Source organism: Rhinatrema bivittatum, chromosome 9 (genome assembly GCF_901001135.1).
Source record: "Rhinatrema bivittatum chromosome 9, aRhiBiv1.1, whole genome shotgun sequence".
Taxonomy (NCBI): domain Eukaryota; kingdom Metazoa; phylum Chordata; class Amphibia; order Gymnophiona; family Rhinatrematidae; genus Rhinatrema; species Rhinatrema bivittatum.
In genome coordinates this window covers 251,256,067-251,274,386 of record NC_042623.1, presented here as the reverse complement: position 1 = coordinate 251,274,386, position 18,320 = coordinate 251,256,067, and the positions used below count along the sequence as shown (strand labels likewise).

The 18,320-nt window shown below is 44.4% G+C and overlaps 1 protein-coding gene across 4 annotated transcripts in view; it reads right to left on the bottom strand.

The window, feature by feature from the left end:
- The window catches only part of PLD1 (phospholipase D1), a 301,509-nt gene that overhangs the window by 189,905 nt on the left and 93,284 nt on the right, over positions 1-18,320 (bottom strand). Inside the window, exon 1 of one of the 4 annotated variants that reach the window (XM_029615280.1) lies at positions 16,841-16,999. The exons of 2 other annotated variants lie outside the window; for them this stretch is intronic. The gene's annotated coding sequence lies outside the window, so the exon portion shown is untranslated. Of the gene's footprint in view, positions 1-16,840; positions 17,000-18,320 lie in introns of those variants that run through there. One more of the 4 variants, XM_029615276.1, reaches the window with a different exon arrangement.

Genomic DNA, 18,320 nt, shown 5'->3' with positions numbered 1-18,320 from the left:
CAGAACAGTTACCAGATAGCATCATATTTCCCCAGCAAATTTTGGGCTTTTGCTGCTACACCACAGTTGCAAGCGTCAGCTCTTTGGCTGTGACATGCCTGGGTCCTAAACATCCTGATTTTCATGAAAAAAAACAAAACCTTAACGTGCAAGCTTGAAGCTGGGCACAGCGGCGCATCCCCCTTCTGCGCGTGCTTTGCAAGCCACGAAGACCCCCCTGGCTACAGCTGCGGAAACAAGAGAGCTCTTCTGCTGCTCCGAGGAAAGCTAGGCCCAACGTGGCTGCTAGCACCCTGGTGGGAAACGAGGCCGAGACAGGAGCCACTGCTGACAGTATGCCTTTAGCCGTATCCAGCTGGGAAACAAAATGAAGTACATTTTTAAGTATGCCTGCGGCATGTTAAAACCTCCCCGACTGTTATTTTTATGGCTTTTTTTTTTTTGTTGTGTTTTTTTTTTTTTTTAATTATGTGTATTTATTATGTAACCCTTCCCAAAGGGCAGATAGTGTGAGATAAAAATCCTTTTAAATGAATAAATAAATATGCAGCTGAATGCAGCCATAAAAATTCTCTCTGGCCTCCAAAGGCTAATTACATGGCGGTCATGAAACAGAGATTAGACAAATCGCTGTGGGTTCCTAATCAAAATTTACGGACCTGCAACATCCATTTGTCAGCAAAATAACAAAGATTAACATGAAAGAGTGAAGGGTAAAACCACTGCGGGTGGTCAGTTTGGTCTCTATTATCAGTTAGCAACAGGAATTTCAAAAACACCAGGTGCCGATCTGCTTCCTGGTCTCTGTGCTCTTCGTGTCTCCCCAAGCCTACCACAAAATGTTTACAGACTGCCACCGCCTAATAGATTTTACCAGATACTGTATGAAAGTGTATGAAAAATGGTTAAAAAAAAACCAAAAAAGCTTCATTTCCCTTTGTCCTAAGTTTTGCTAAAAGTAATAAAACTCTGAATTTGCACAGCTCTCCTCCCTCAAAAGACTTTACATTTTAATACCGAGGGCGAAGTCTGAATGCCACGTTTGATGTACAATCTGTGGGACAGCATCCGAGGGTAGAAGAAACTTTATTACTCCTCTTAGTCACAGCTGAGTAAACTGCAGCACAGCCAAGTAAAGATACTTGTTCAATTAAATAGGGATGTGCAGGCCCCCCAAATGCCATTTTTTTTTTTTTTGCCATTTTGGGGGAAAAGGTATTTCTGGATTTTTTTTTTTTTTTTTGTTCAATTTTGTTTCGTTTCAGGTTAGTGAACGCAAATTCTCCAAGAGCTGTGTGTGTTGGTGGGAGGGAACACTGCGTCCAGCGAAGTTGCACGCCTGACTTAAATGTCAACACATTGTCTTGTGGAGGAATTCTTTCTACCGGTTCTGGGGGTTGGTGCTTGATTCTCGTGTCTTGGCCTACTGCTGCTCCAGCTGTAAAAAGGAAGGTATCTGATGGTAGTTGCAGAGAAAGAACTGCTCGGATGGAAGCCAGAAAGGAACTTCAGGTAGGCTTGAGAGAAAAGACGTAGCAGGTCCTCCAACTCTGCCCCTCGGCCTGGCGCTCAGCAGTGGCAAACATCTGTACCCAGGGCCGGAGGAACCACTAGGCGAGCTAGGCCAGTGCCCAGGGCGCCGCGATTCAGGGGGCGCCGCGGCAGGCGGCAAAATTTTGAAAGGGCAAAAAGTGCCCTTTCAAAATTCTGCCAGCCCCCGCCTCACTGTGCCACCCCTCCCGACGCCCCCCGTTGTGGTCCAGTGGAGGGCCCGGGAACGATCTGCCGCTCCCGGGGCCTCGGCTTCCAATAAGCAAAATGGCGCCGGTGGCTTTTAGCCCCTACCATGTGACAGGGGCCAACCAATGGCACCGGCAGTCCCTGTCACATGACAGGGGCTAAAGGCCACCGGCGCCATTTTGGTTAGTGGCAGCCGAGGCCCCGGGAGCGGCAGATCGCTCCCGGGCCCCCACCTGGACCACCAGGTATTTTGTAAGTTTTCTTTTGGGGGGGGGGGAGGAGTCAGGGCTGCGGTTGGGGGCGGCGCAAGGCTGAAGGTGCTTAGGGCGCCCAATCCCCTTGCACCGGCCCTGTCTGTGCCACTGTTTGAGAGACCTGGCTAGGAAATAAAACAAGAGAAAGGGCGGGGGAGGGGAAGGAGAGGAGACAAGGTCAGCCCACCACCATGTTACCCTCACTGCCCGTGCCCTTGGGGATGGGGGCTCATTTATTTGCAAACAACAACTATTGCTAAACACAAAAACAAAAACAAAACCCATAAACATATTTTCATTAGCATTTCTTTTCACTCCACTTTCAAACAACATGAAATGACTCGCTTCGTCTGTGTTTTTGTGTTGCTTGAAATTGAAAGCACATCTCTAGTTCAAGATTGCAGAGAGAACCAGTATGGGAGCAGCATGTGAGTGTACAAGTAACAGGAACCCTCCCGGCTTGCAGTTCAAGGCTCTCACTGTCACACCAAACTCCTACTCAGCTTCTTGAGAAAGTTTTGGCCACAGAACAGCCTAGAACATCCTCAGCAAAGCTGCTGCTTCTTCCGCCTGAGAAGAAGCATCAGTGCCGTGAATAAATGGCATTCACCTTACCACCAAACCTTTGCATAGAAGTCATCGGCAAGAAAGCACTACATGGAAAACGTGAAAAGAACATGTTCCATTTCCAAACATCCACCCTAAAGAACTGGCAAGCAAAGGGCAAACAGGTTAGACAGGTTTCCCAGCTCTAGTTCAGCCACATACAGTGGCTTGCAAAAGTATTCAACCCCCTACCAAAGTCAGCAGGTTTGTGTGCATTACAAATGACACTTACACAGATTGTTCCAGACAGTATGCTTACTGCAAACCAATATGCTCTTAAAGTAAATTTTCAAAGTCACAATTCATTATTTCTCTGCATTTGTTTTTGTAAAATAAAATTAAATACTGAAAAATGCTGCTTGCATAAGTATTCAACCCCGTGCTGTGGAAGCTCCAAGTTTACAAAGAAGAAAGGTATTGCCCTACCAATTGGCTTCTACCTGTGAATCGCTAAAAACGGTCAGATTTTCTGGATAAAAGATCCCCTAATTCCAGTGTGGCACAAACCTTACACTGCCCATTCCTCATGAAACACTTAGTAAAGTATGGGGGTGGCAGCATCGTGTTATGAGGATGCTTTTCCTCAGTGGGGACTGGACATCTTGTTAAAACTGAAGGCTGGATGGATGGTGCAACATTCAGGGAGATACTGCAAGACAACCTGCTTCAGTCTGCTAAAAAACTAACACTTGGGAGAAAGTTCAGCTTTCAGCAGGACAATGAGCCCAAGCACAAAGATAAAGCAACACAGGGAGTGGTTGAACAACAAAACAGTGAATGTTCTACAATGGCCAAGTCAAAGTCCAGATCTCAATCCAATCGAGAATCTGTGGATCTATTTGAAAATTGCAGCCCATAAGCGTCATCCAACCAATATGAATGACCTGGAGTAAATCTGCCAGGAAGAATGGGCAAAAATCACCCTCAAACAGTGTGCAAAGCTGGCAGAAACTTATCCCAACAGATTTTAAGCTGTTATTGCAGCAAAAGGTGGTTCTACCAAGTACTAGTCTGAAGGGGTTAAATACTTATGCAAGCAGCATTTTTCATTTTATATTGAGATACAAGAAACCCCTATGGTTCTTCATCCTTTATGTCTGCCAGTTGACACAGACCCCTAACCCTGTCCTGTAAGCCCTAAATCTGGAGAAGTAGTAAAGTTACGAGGATTGCAAGCCAGCGTGTGCTGCAGTCTCTGGTTTTAAAGTACAGAGTTATGCGCGTAACTGTTAGCCCCGCCCTGAAACACCCATGCTTCGCCCATGTCCCACCCCTTTTCTGCCCTCTTACTGTTGACGCATGCACTGGTATATATCCGCGTACTTCATAGTTGTTTTAAATCCGCATTGCTTGCGCATGGCCCACATATGTGCATATGTGGACATTTTTGCACGAGCAAAGCTTTTAACCACACGTGTGAACTCGGTATTCAGTCACTCTGGGCTCAACTGAACCATTTATATGGTTGAGATGTGGCTGCACTTAGCTCTATCCAGTGGCTAAGATTGAAGCAATCACTCAGGGGTGGATTTTAAATGCCCTGCGCGCGTAAATCCGGCTGGATTTGCGCGCCAGCGCGCCTATTTTGCATAGGCCGCCGGCGCGAGCAGAGCCCCGGGACGCGCGTAAGTCCTGGGGCTTTGTCAAAGGGGCGGGGAGGGGGCGTGTCGGGGGCATTCCCGAAACAACGCGGCGTTTCAGGGGTGTGCCGCGGCGTTTTGGGGGCGGGCTCGGGGGCGTGGTCGAGGCCTCCGGACCAGCTCCCGGGTCGGGTGACGGCGCGCCAGCAGCCTGCTGGCGCGCGCAGATTTACATCTGCTTTTATTTATTTATTTATTTATTTATTTATAATTTTTATATACCGAAGTTCTTGTAGGGACTACAAATCACTCCGGTTTACATAAAACAATGAACTGCCCAACAGAGAGCGGAGCTTTACATAGAACAGTAGAACATATGGAACAATATAACTAGATGACAATTTAACATAGTGATAAAATAAATTATAGTTTAACTGGTAATACATAAAAATTATATTATTTAATATAAGCAGTATAACTATTTAATGTAGAATAAAGGCGTATTAACAGTGCCAAATATATATATAGAAATGAATTTTTTGAACTCAAAGATAGTTGTTCCGTTGCAGAGTCTTAAAAAAAAAAAAAGGACTTGGTGTGGTGTCCATGATTAGGAGATACCTAATATATAGGATGTCTGTCCGTCAGAGTAGAATTAAGCGTCTGGGAAGTCTTGTTTGAAAAGAAAGGTCTTAAGTCTTTTTTTGAATTCTTGGTGACTAGTTTCTAATCTTAGATCTGGGGGAAGTGTGTTCCACTGGTGGGGGCCTGCTGAAGAAATCGCTCGTTTGCTCAATGAAGATTTTATTTGCGGAGCATGCAGTGTTCCTCTGTATGCGCTTCTGATTGGTCTGGAAGACGTGTGCGGTTGGAGTTGAGAGGTTAATGTGATGGGAGCTAGTTTGTTTGTCGCTTTGTGGATGATAGTGAGTACCTTATAGAGTATCCTTTGTTTAATGGGAAGCCAATGTAGATTACGAAGGATTGGGGTGATATGATCTTTTTTGTTAGTGCTTGTTAGTATTCTAGCCGCTGAATTCTGAACCATCTGTAATGATTTGATAGTGTTGATGGGTATTCCTAGAAGCAGGGAGTTGCAATAGTCGAGCTTAGAAAGAATGATGGATTGTAGTACTAGCCTGAAGTCGGAGAAGTAAAGGAGGGGTTTAAGTTTTTTGAGGACTTGCAGTTTGTAAAAGCAGTCCTTTGTGGTATTATTTACAAACTTTTTTAGGTTTAGATGGTTGTCTAGCCATGCTCCAAGGTCTCTGACGTCAGGTGAGAACGTGTTATTTGCGTTTGGTAGAGAGAGGCTGGAAGAGATTGTGAGTGGATCCTGGGAGACAATGAGCATTTCGGTTTTATTAGCATTCAATACTAAGTTGAGGCTTGAGAGTAAATTTTTAATAGGCTGAAGGCATTCGTTCCAGTAAGTGATCGTTTTTTGAAGGGATTCTGTAATCGGAAGAAGGATTTGTATGTCGTCTGCATAAAGGTAATGAGTAAGCTTGAGGTTTGAGAGTAGATGGCAGAGAGGGAGGAGGTAGATATTGAAGAGGGTGGGTGAAAGTGAGGATCCTTGCGGGACTCCTTGCTCAGTAAGGATTGGATGCGATTCTTTGTTGTTTATCCTTACTTTGTAGAATCTGTTGCTTAAGAAGGAATGAAACCATCTGAGCGCTGTGCCTTTGATCCCTATGTTGGCTAGTTGGTCTATTAGAGTAGAGTGTTTTACCGTATCAAACGCAGCAGAAAGATCTAGAAGAACCAGCAGGTAGGATTGTTTTTTCTCCAGATTAACTAGTATTGTGTCCGTGAGAGATAGTAGGAGCGATTCGGTGTTTAGGCATTTTCGGAAGCCATATTGAGCCGGGGATAGAATATTATGATCTTCCAAATAATCTGACAGTTGCTTGTTGACAATTTTTTCCATCAGTTTGGCGATGAGTGGTAAGTTTGCGATGGGTCTGAAATTAGCTGGGTCTGATGGGGAAGCGTTTGGTTTCTTTAGTAGTGGTTTCAGGATTGCTAATTTTAACTGGTTAGGAACTAAACCTTGAGAAAGGGATGTGTTGATAATTTCTGCAATTGGTTTTGAGATGGTGTTTGGTATGGCGATGAGGAGATTTGTTGGTAATGGGTCTGATGGGTGGGAGGAAGGTTTGAGTTTTTTTGAGTGTGTTTTCAATCTCCAGTGAAGAAGTGAGCTCGAATGAATCCAGGCTTGTGTTTAGTTGTGGCAAGGCTGTGAGATGGTGTGTAAGGGTAAGGCTGTTGGATGTGATTGATTGTGTAAGGTTGGTGATTTTTGTCTTGAAGTAGTTGGCTAGTTCGTTTGCTTTGTTGAGAGCTTGGTGGTCTGGGATAGTAGGAGGAGATGGTTTAGTTAAAGAGGAGACGTACGAGAAGAGAGCCTTTGAGTCGAAAATGAAGTGGTGTATTTTTTTTGCATAGAATTCTTTCTTTGTTCTAAGGATGGTAGTCCTGTAGGTGTTGAGGAGGGATTTGTAGATGGCATGTGTTGAAGCGGTTGGGTTTTTTCTCCAGCATTGTTCTTTTTTTCTAAGAGATTGATTTAGGGATTTAAGTTCGGGTGTAAACCAAGGTTTTCTATTGTCTAATGTAGGTTGTATAGTTTTGGTTGTGGTTGGGCAGATTTGATCTGCAATATTGTTGTTAATATTGATCCATGAGGTAGTTGCAGTTGTTGCGTCTGTGAGATCTAGTTGATTTAATGCTTCGGACATCTTTTCGCTGAGTATGTCTGGGGAGCATGGTTTCCTGAAGTGGATGGTGGATTTGGTAGTGGTTTGAGGAGGTGGGATGTTGATCCTGAGGGTTGTTTGGATGACTCTGTGGTCTGACCATGGAACTGGTGAGCAAGTGGGGTTGGTATGAATGTTAAAGGGTTCGTTAATAAAGATGAGGTCCAGAGTGTGGCCAGCCTTGTGGGTAGGACTGTTGATAATTTGAGTAAAGCCCAAATGGTTGAGTGAGGAAAGGAGTGTTTGGCAGTTGATGGATTGTGGAGCAGCATCTACGTGTAAATTAAAGTCTCCGAGGATTATAGCAGGTTTGTCGGCGTTTATGTGTTTGGCTATAAGTTCAATCAGTAGAGAGGGATCTAATTCTAAGGTTCCTGGTGGTGCGTAGGCTAAAGCTATTTGGATTTGTTCGGATTTAAAGAGGGAGAATTCTATTTTATTGGAGGAGTTGGTAAGTTGTAGGGTTATATTAAGTCCTTTTTTTGCTGCAAGGAGGAGTCCCCCACCTCTTTTTTTGGGTCTGGGGACAGAGAATAAGTCGTAAGATTGTATGGGCAGCTGATTTGTGAGTACAGTATCTGTGTGTTTTAGCCATGTCTCTGTAATTGCACAGATATCTGGATTGACTTCTATGAGGTAGTCACTGAGGATGTCCATTTTTTTGGAGAGAGACTGAGCGTTGAATAGTGTTAAGGTAAACAGAGAGAGTCCTAGGAATTGTGTTATCGGTGAGATCATTATTGGTAAAAGTCTTTGTTGTCGTGCGATGTGCTGAATTGCAGGTTTTGTGTGCTTTCTGATATTGTGCCAGATTTTAGGTATGGTGTAGAGGTGCATTATTGTGGCTCAATTGGTTGGGAATAATGATGCAATATTGAAAATGGTGCTCTAAGTTTTAGACAAGCTGGATGAATACTGTCGAGGCTAGTTGAATGCTGGTGAGTTGAATGCTGGTGAATTGAATGCTGGTGAGGTTGGAGGAATGCTGGTGAGGCAGGTTGAATGCTGGTGAGGGAGGTTGAATGCTGGTGAGGCAGGTTAAATGCTGGTGAGGCTGGAGGAATGCTGGTGAGGCAGGTTGAATGCTGGTGAGGCAGGTTGAATGCTGGTGAGGCTGGAGGAATGCTGGTGAGGTTGGAGGAATGCTGGTGAGGATGGATGAGTGCTGTCGAGGCAGGTTGAATGCTGTCGAGGCAGGTTGATTGCTGGTGAGGCTAGTTGCATGCTGGAGTGGTTGAGTGAGTGTTGAGGAAGCAGGTATGTGTATGAGATCTGGAGAATGGGATCACTTGTCGCATGCTTGGGTGACGCTTATGTACCTTGTTGGCTTATGTACCTTGTTGGCTTATGTACCTTGTTGGCTTAAATCTGCCAACAAAGGTAAGGGGGGGTTAGATAGGGCCGGGGGGGGTGGATTAGGTAGGGGAAGGTGGGAGGAAGGCGAAGGAAAGTTCCCTCCGAGGCCGCTCCGAAATCGGAGTGGCCTCGGAGGGAACAGGCAGCGCGCGCTGGGCTCGGCGCGCACAGGTTGCACAAATGTGCACCCCCTTGCGCGCGCCGACCCCGGATTTTATAAGATACGCGCGGCTACGCGCATATCTTATAAAATCCAGCGTACTTTTGTTCGCGCCTGGTGCGCCGCGCAATTTTTTAAAATCTACCCCAGAGAATGTAATGCCTCAACAAAGTTAATGAGCTACTGTGATGCAAAATCATGCAAAGCAGCTCAATAATTATGTTTGCAAGTTTTTGCAATGTTGATAACCTCAATGAGATGTAGTTACGTTTTTTGGTGACTTTGTCCACAGGAAACTTCTGCACGTACGTTTTCTATTGGGCTTATTTGCAAATTAAAAGTTACATGCAGCAAATCACAACTTCTGCTTGAAATCTGGCACACTTTAGTATATTGGACCCTTAGATTGTGAATGTTAAAGAACACAGAAACTGGCTGTGTGATGTACATTATAACAGATGACAGCAGAAAAGAACAAATAGCTATCATGTGTGTGCTATTACATATCAAGGAATACAAGTCTTGGTACAATCCTCTTTAGACTAATAACCATGTTATTTAATCCTACCAAGAAAAGCACATGGACTATAAACTCATCAGAGGTAAAAGCAAGTTAAACAAAAAGATTAGGACAAGATGGAAAATTATCAATAGCAGTGAAAGTTTAACACTTTACTTCACTGGAACATTTGTTCATCTTATTTGGCTGGTAGAAGGAGATATTGCTATTATTTTGCGATGCAATGGGAAAGATCTCTTCCCTTGAAAGCAATAATCCCATTTTGTATAGCCATTTTATGTTCTGCAAATAAAGATGACTGTTGTTGAATTATTGTTCAACCAATTGTTTGTGAAGTTATGAACTGGGGCAATTTAGTTTGAAATTGTATTCTGTACCATTGCTATAAAATGGAACTGGGGACATATTTTTTAGCAGATACGCGGAGCCGCGTGTATCTGCTAAAAACCTGGATCGGCGTGCGCAAGGCTATGGATTTTGTATAGCCGGCGCGCGCCGAGCCGCGCAGCCTACCCCCGTTCCCTCCGAGGCCGCTCCGAAATCGGAGCGGCCTCGGAGGGAACTTTCCTTTGCCCTCCCCTCACCTTCCCCTCCCTTCCCCTATCTAACCCACCCGCCCGGCCCTGTCTAAACCCCCCCCTTACCTTTGTTGGGGGATTTACGCCTCCCAGAGGGAGGCGTAAATCCCCACGCGTCAGCAGGCCTCCTGCGTGCCGGGACGCGACCGGGGGGCGGGTCCGGAGGGCGCGGCCACGCCCCCGGGCCGCCCTGGGCCGTAACCACGCCCCCGGGCCTGCCCCCGGAACGCTCCCGACACGCCCCGAAAACGCCGCGCGGTTCGGGCCCGCCCCCCGACACGCCCCCTCCGAAAACCCCGGGACTTACGCGAGTCCCGGGGCTCTGCGCGCGCCGGTAGGCCTATGTAAAATAGGCTCACCGGTGCGCAGGGCCCTGCTCGCGTAAATCCACCTGGTTTTGGGCGGATTTACGCGAGCAGGGCTCTGAAAATCCGCCCCTTAGTGAACTTAATAGCAGGTAATGGACTTCTCCTCCAAGATCTTATCCAATCCTTTTTTAAACACAGCTATACTAACTGCACGAACCACATTCTCTGGCAACAAATTCCAGAGTTTAATTGTGCGTTGAGTAAAAAAGAACTTTCTCCGATTAGTTTTAAATGTGCCCCATGCTAACTTCATGGAGTGCCCCCTAGTCTTTCTACTATCCGAAAGAGTAAATAACCGATTCACATCTACCCGTTCTAGACCTCTCATGATTTTAAACACCTCTATCATATCCTCCCTCAGCCGTGTCTTCTCCAAGCTGAAAAGTCCTAACCTCTTTAGTCTTTCCTCATAAGGGAGCTGTTCCATTCCCCTTATCATTTTGGTAGCCCTTCTCCATCGCAATTACATCTTTTTTGAGATGCGGCGACCAGAATTGTACACAGTATTCAAGGTGTGGTCTCACCATGGAGCAATACAGAGGTATTATGACATTTTCTGTTTTATTCACCATTCCCTTTCTAATAATTCCCAACATTCTGTTTGCTTTTTTGACTGCCGCAGCACACTGAACCGATGATTTCAATGTGTTATCCACTATGACACCTAGATCTCTTTCTTGGGTTGTAGCACCTAATATGGAACCTAACATTGTGTAACTATAGCATGGGTTATTTTTCCCAATATGCATCACCTTGTACTTATCCACATTAAATTTCATCTGCCATTTGGATGCCCAATTTTCCAGTCTTACAAGGTCTTCCTGCAATTTATAACAATCTGCTTGTGATTTAACTACTCTGAACAATTTTGTATCATCTGCAAATTTGATTATCTCACTCGTCGTGTTTCTTTCCAGGTCATTTATAAATATATTGAAAAGTAAGGGTCCCAATACAGATCCCCTGAGGCACTCCACTGCCCACTCCTTTCCACTGAGAAAATTGTCCATTTAATCCTACTCTCTGTTTCCTGTCTTTTAGCCAGTTTACAATCCACGAAAGGACATCACCACCTATCCCATGTGTTTTTACTTTTCCTAGAAGACTCTCATGAGGAACTTTGTCAAACGCCTTCTGAAAATCCAAGTATCCATCTACTGGTTCACCTTTATCCACATGTTTATTAACTCCTTCAAAAAAGTGAAGCAGATTTGTGAGGCAAGACTTGCCCTGGGTAAAGCCATGCTGACTTTGTTCCATTAAACCATGTCTTTCTATATGTTCTGTGATTTTGATGTTTAGAACACTTTCCACTATTTTTCCTGGCACTGAAGTCAGGCTAACCGGTCTGTAGTTTCCCGGATCGCCCCTGGAGCTCTTTTTAAATATTGGGGTTACATTAGCTATCCTCCAGTCTTCAGGTACAATGGATGATTTTAATGATAGGTTACAAATGTTTACTAATAGGTCTGAAATTTCATTTTTCAGTTCCTTCAGAACTCTGGGGTGTATACCATCTGGTCCAGGTGATTTACTACTCTTCAGTTTGTCAATCAGGTCTACCACATCTTCTAGTTCACCGTGATTTGATTCAGTCCATCTGAATCATTGCCCATGAAAACCTTCTCCAGTACGGATTCCTCGCCAACATCTTCTTCAGTAAACACCGAAGCAAAGAAATCATTTAATCTTTCCGCGATGGCCTTATCTTCTCTAAGTGCCCCTTTAACCCCTCGATCATCTAACGGTCCAACTGACTCCCTCACAGGCTTTCTGCTTCGGATATATTTAAAAAACTTTTTACTGTGAGTTTTTGCCTCTCTTAGCCTGTCTTATCAATGTCTTACATTTAACTTGCCAACGTTTATGTATTATCCTATTTTCTTCTGTTGGATCAGTCTTCCAATTTTTGAATGAAGATCTTTTGGCTAAAATAGCTTCTTTTACCTCCCCTTTTAACCATGCCGGTAATCTTTTTGCCTTCTTTCCACCTTTCTTAATGTGTGGAATACATCTGGACTGTGCTTCTAGAATGGTATTTTTTAACAATGACCACGCCTCGCCTCTTGCATATGTTTTACTTTTGTTGCTGCTTTCAGTTTTTTTCTAACAATTTTTCTCATTTTATCAAAGTTTCCCTTTTGAAAGTTTAGCACAAGAGCCGTGGATTTGCATACTGTTCCTCTTCCAGTCATTAATTCAAATTTGACCATATTATAATCACTATTGCCAAGCGGCCCCACCACTGTTACCTCTCTCACCAAGTCCTGTGCTCCACTGAGAATTAGATCTAAAATTGCTCCCTCTCTCATCGGTTCCTGAACCAATTGCTCCATAAAGCTATCATTTATTCCATCCAGGAACATTATCTCTCTAGCGTGTCCCAATGATACATTTACCCAGTCAATATTGGGGAAATTGAAGTCTCCCATTATTACTGCACTACCAATTTGGTTAGCTTCCCTAATTTCTCTTAGCATTTCACTGTCCGTCTCACCATCTTGACCAGGTGGACGGTAGTATACCCCTATCACTATAGTCTTCCCCAACACACAAGGGATTTCTACCCATAAAGATTCAATTTTGTATTTAGTCTCCTGCAGGATGTTTATCCTGTTGGACTCTATGCCATCCCGGACATAGAGTTATGTTATGTAATAAACTGCGGCCTTGTTTTAAAGCCATATAGGTGTACTGTGATTCTTGTACAAGGGGGTGGGGAGACTGATAGCGAGCTGCAAGTCTTGCTTCCCTATGTTATGGAAGAACAAAGTCACGCACATTGTTTCCCTGATCGCACCCCTGTGAACACCTCCCCTAAAAGTGGCTTCAGATACCTGCATTGTGAGACTGCATGCACTATTACCTCCATTGAAGCGGTCATATTTAAACAGGGCATTTCTGACAAGCCTAAGTAACTTTGAAAATTGTTCTCCTTACAGCATACATCTGACAAAATGGTAGGAAATATTATTTCAGATGGGACGAACAGATCTTAAATTCATTCGTCTTTATTTATTTGCATTACAATAACCATTGCATTTTGTTTAATGTTATCATTAAACAAAATATTTCCATTCCAAGTTCACAGATTTATAGCAACAGCAGTGGGATATTTTGATTTTCAGTTACTCAGTGTGCATTTAGAATAAATTTGTTAGGATCTCCAGTTTGACTTTTGATTTATTTATTTGTTTGATTGCTTTTTTTTTTTGTTCATGAGGACATATTAAAACCAAATTCCAAATAAAGAGAAAGAAATGTACCAAGGATGACTGAGCTGGTTTAGATGACAGCAGAACTCCTCCAGGGCCAGGGCTCACATGGGCTTAACTAGCACCCTGCGGTTTTAGGCTCCTCAGAACCTTTTGGCGAATCTCAGTGTTGCTCTGGGAGCATAAGATCCATTCTCTGGACTTCCATCTCTGGAAGCAGAATATAATTTGGCTGCATTTTAACCCCCCCCCCCCCCCCCTCTGGAAAGGTTCAGTGGTTTGGCCCTGAAGTAACCCCTGTCTAAGCCAGAATGTGCAATGTCGCTCCATCTTAAAATCTACATGGCCCTATGCCTGAGCTTCCGAGTTTCCCAGGTACGGTGGTTTGGTGATCACAGAGCAGTGGTCAGTGGTGTTCTAAAGAGGTGGCTGTTATTTAAGCAATCAGACAGACATCACAGGGCTGAACATTTGTGGACTATTACTACAACCCTCGGGTGATGATGTAAGCCATAAAACTAAAAAATGAAGCACATTCAACTACTAAAAAAAGCCTCATGGCAGCTGACTTTGCCTCGTAGAGCTGGTGGACACCGCTCTAATTTTGTATTTGCCTCGTTTCCCTGCCGCTGATCCCTGACGTTGGACGTCGGAGGGAGGAGCCACCACAGACGCCTTTAACAGCGGCGTCTGAGCGGAGAGACTTTGCAGCTGACTTTGCCTCGTAGAGCTGGTGGACACCACTCTAATTTTGTATTTGCCTCGTTTCCCTGCCGCTGATCCCTGACGTTGGACGTCGGAGGGAGGAGCCACCACAGACGCCTTTAACAGCGGCGTCTGAGCGGAGAGACTTTGCAGCTGACTTTGCCTTGTAGAGCTGGTGGACACCGCTCTAATTTTGTATTTGCCTCGTTTCCCTGCCGCTGATCCCTGACGTTGGACGTCGGAGGGAGGAGCCACCACAGACGCCTTTAACAGCAGCGTCTTACGGCGCTTGTCGCCGTCGGCGCGGCTTTGCCCGGCTTAGCCCGGATTACCGAGGATTGGCGAGGAGATTAACTTTAAGTACAGCTGCCACCGAGAGACTTGGAAATTAGTTTGGATTGTGGGAGACAAGAAGATCTATATTAAGTTTTCTTGAGGTATGTGTTTCATGTTATAATTATCGTGGGGAACAGCGTTTGGTTATGCCTCACACCAAACGGAAAGCTAAAATTAGGGAGACGTCATCTACCCCTACTGTTCCTGGGAACCAACCACGTATACCAGATCTTTTTGGGAGAACCTTATCTTCGACACCAGGAAGTGAAGTCGCTGGGGTAGTAGGCCAAGAGCAGGGCCTTAGCCCCCTGACTTATGATACATCTTTAAGCCCTGGTGCCCCCAAAACACCTGAGCCACCATCAGGAAAAAGAGGTAGCGAAAGCACCCCTGAAGATTTGCCAACAAATTGGATATATCCATTGCTGTCAGATCAGAGAGGGGTAGAGGATAGTAAGTCCTCCCCTACTCTGACCAATCCTAGGATTTCAGGAGATCTAAGCGAAAAAATAAAGATACAACATACATATCCTGAAAAGGCTACTACTGAGGAAGAGATGGCAGGTAGTCAAGGGAAAGCACTAGTTGATATACCTTTAATAACTCCCACTAAGTTTACTTTAGAAGAACTAGGGAGCATGATGATTACTATCCAAAAATCTATTAATAATCTGGCTGTGATGATGCAAGAGGCAATTAATAATAATAAAATATTGCAAACTAAAACGGAGAAAATGGAAAGTTTAATAAATACTATGGGAACTAGAATAGATGAGGTAGAGAAAGTTCAATGTAACTTAATTAAATCTGAAAAAAGACACTCTGATAAATTAGAACAATTAGATAATCAAGCTAGGAAAAGTAATTTAAGAGTGTTAAACTTTCCCAAGACATATTTATTATCACCTAAGGAACTGTTTAAAAGTTACCTTTTAAATGTCTTGAAATATGAACAAATAATGATTCCAGTAATTTCCAGAATCTACTATATTTCTCAGTCCTATAGTATGGAAGATACAAAAGATAAAGATAAAGCAGTGGGAGAATATAAAGAAGATTTAAATTTATCAGAACTATTAGAAAAATCTTCTGATATGGATATAAAGGACCGTGCCACTTTAATTGTGCAATTTGCATGTTTGTCTGAGAGAGACTCAGTCTTAAGACTGTATTTCAAAAATCAAAATACTAAATTCCATGGCCAGGTAATCAGAATTTTTCCCGATATCTCCCGAGACACCCAGCTAAGAAGGAAGGATTTCTTGGCTATGAGAGATAAAGTTACTCAGAAGGGAGCAAAATTTTTCCTACGATTTCCGTGTCGTTGTGTAATTATATTTCAAAATATAAGGTATATCTTTAACCAACCAGATCAACTTCGTGCATATCTTGACACCTAATCCTCCTTCTTTCTGTAATGTAATATTGGGGGTAATGAATGTAAAGTATTGAATAAGGTTCAACACAAATAATATTATTATTATATAATTTCTAATTATATATACTGCTCTTTTCTTGATTTCCAAGCCTCTATTATTTCGTTCAATCGCATTACCGAGGTTTATCACACAATGTATGTAAAAGGTATATATAAGATACTATATTTTCATGTTTATATTGTGGATACAATTGTGTAATATCTTCTTAAAAATTGAAAAGTTCAATAAAAATAAAATTAAAAAAAAAAAAAAAAAAGCCTCATAACCCTCATAAATACTCAAGAGCCATGACCTAATTTACTGCTCTTCTAAACAGCTTGTAAAATTGTCACATCCACATAACCCCAGCAGCTATTCAGTTGGCGGTGGTTGAGCCTAACAATCTACACAGACACTTAGAGAGGGGAATAGCTTTTCTCTGCAATGGTCATGCATATTCGTCTCAAACTAATACAGTAATACTTTCATTCTTCTCAAGCTATTAAAGTAATCTCACCTAAAGTGATTGCAAAAACAAACAAAAATCAGTGAGTGCAGAAACAACTATCCTGGTGTGCAATACCTAACCCCTGACCATGTTCAGCTGCAGACCTGCTGGCTCTTCTTGTCTGCTCTTCAGCAGAACAGGTTTTTTCAGTCTGCCCGGCCTCCTGATCTGGATTGAGTTAGTACCAGTGCAAGCACAGCACACAGGCCTAGATAACCCAGTGAAATCTAAAAAGCCACAGCACTTGAAAACGACGGATAGGACACCTGACCCTCCGCGAGAGATCTAGAAAACGTCTTACAAAAGCAATATCACACACACAAAAAAAGTGATTTATCACTCTTTCAAAATCCTATTTATGCCACACTGCATACTAACTGCTCTGCCTTATTTTTCTCCTAAACACACGTTTTGGTTAGAGGCAGCTGGATGGTGCATGACACAACTAAGTATTTCAGCAGACCAAACACATAAAAAAGCACATGAAAAGTATTCTGCTTTGAGTTTCTAAAGAGAACAGAAAGTTAACACGAGAACAAGAAAGCCACAGGATCACATCCCCGCAGAAGGCTAAGCTGCAGCCCCTCCTCACCAAGAAAAAGAACAGGAAAGTTACGCCTACAGTGGCAAATAGCAAATCCGTGAGGGTCTGTGCACCAAGTCAGCACCGGAGGGTAGGCAGAAGCAAAATAGGAGGCAGAATCCTAAGCAAGTTTACACCTTTTACTGACCTGGCGCCCCTGTGGGAGTTTCATGTTGCCTTTTGATTTGACGCTTCCGAGGAGTCAAATATCCACAAGAATGGCACAAGGAGGGGGAAAAAAGTCCAGCAACTCCCGATGATAAGTGGAGACTGGCAAAGCAGGGTCCAACTAAAGTAAGTGGCACAGTGTGAACAGTCAGCAGGCCAACTCCCTGCAGTCACGGCCAGCCCACTCCATGCTGTGCCCTATAGGCTTTGCCAGACAAGTTCAAACCACTCCCATATGTTACAGGAGGATGAATGCAGGGCTAGATTACAGGGGAAAAAATAAATAAAAGGGTAGGCACAACAAGCTAAAGGTTTCTGCTGGGGTTTTTTTTTTTAACTTTTTTTCAGTTCATTTACGGTTCGCCTTCCCTGAATCCATTAAGCAGCACTTCAAGCCTGAGAGGAGCCCCCAAACGCTACAGTTTTAGGAGAGGAAGAAAGTCAGCCTCAGAGCCCTTCTGTGCTGGGCGACACAGAAGAAGCAGAGCAGGCCAGGACTGTGGATGCCTGGTGGTGGTGGTTGTTATGTATTTAGCGCCATGTGAGTTGCATTCGGGTGCAGTAAGGTGCAAGAGATAAGGGCCATAGGAGCCAACTTGTGAAAATGATCTGAGGGGGGGGGCTGAGCTCAACCTCTCCTCCCCACCAGCACCAACTCTTCCCCCAGCAAACAAAAGGAAATCAGAACAAAGTGGATGGAAGGGCGTCACTGATTAGCCTGTACTTAAAATGTCCAGAGAGGAGCAGGTAATGTCCACATGGGGAAGACTCGCGTGGCCAGATCCACTTTAAAAGTCCCACCAGTCATTCTTCTCCCCCCCAATCCCAGCTCATTCACACCAGTGGCCTCTGCGTTCCTCCCCTTGCCACCCACCCGCACTACATCTCCCCCTCTACTCTCGCCTGTCCTCCTCTCCCCTTTGTTTCCCCCCTCCCTCCCCTCCCTCCCCTCCTTACCCCCTCTGCACTCGTTTAATTCTCCCCCTCTTGTTTGCTCCTACTCTGATTCTTCTATCTGAGGGCAGAGGGTTTAAGCCCTCAGCCCGCCCCACTTCCTACATTCCCTTAGCTTGCACTGCATCTCATTTCCCCTTAACCCATCCTTCTCTGATCCCCCTCCCCCCCCTCCATCCCAAACAGATCTCTTCCTCTGCAGGCTTAATTCACTCATCCCCTCACTGCTTCCTAGGGGTGGGAGCCTTGAAATTTTCTGTGCCCGTCACGTTTTCGGGATGGGCCGGTGGCTGCCCTCATTCAAAATGGCGCTGGTCACCCTTTGCCCCTAGCAAGTGTCAGGGAATGCCCAATGGCACCGGCAGTCCTTGTCGCACGGTACGGGAAAAGGGGGCCGCCGGCGCCAGTTTGATCAATGGCAGCCGCTGGCCGGGGAGCGGGAGATCGCTTCTGGGCCCCCTGCTAGACCACCACAGACTTTGGATGAGTCTTGAGGGGTCGGGAGG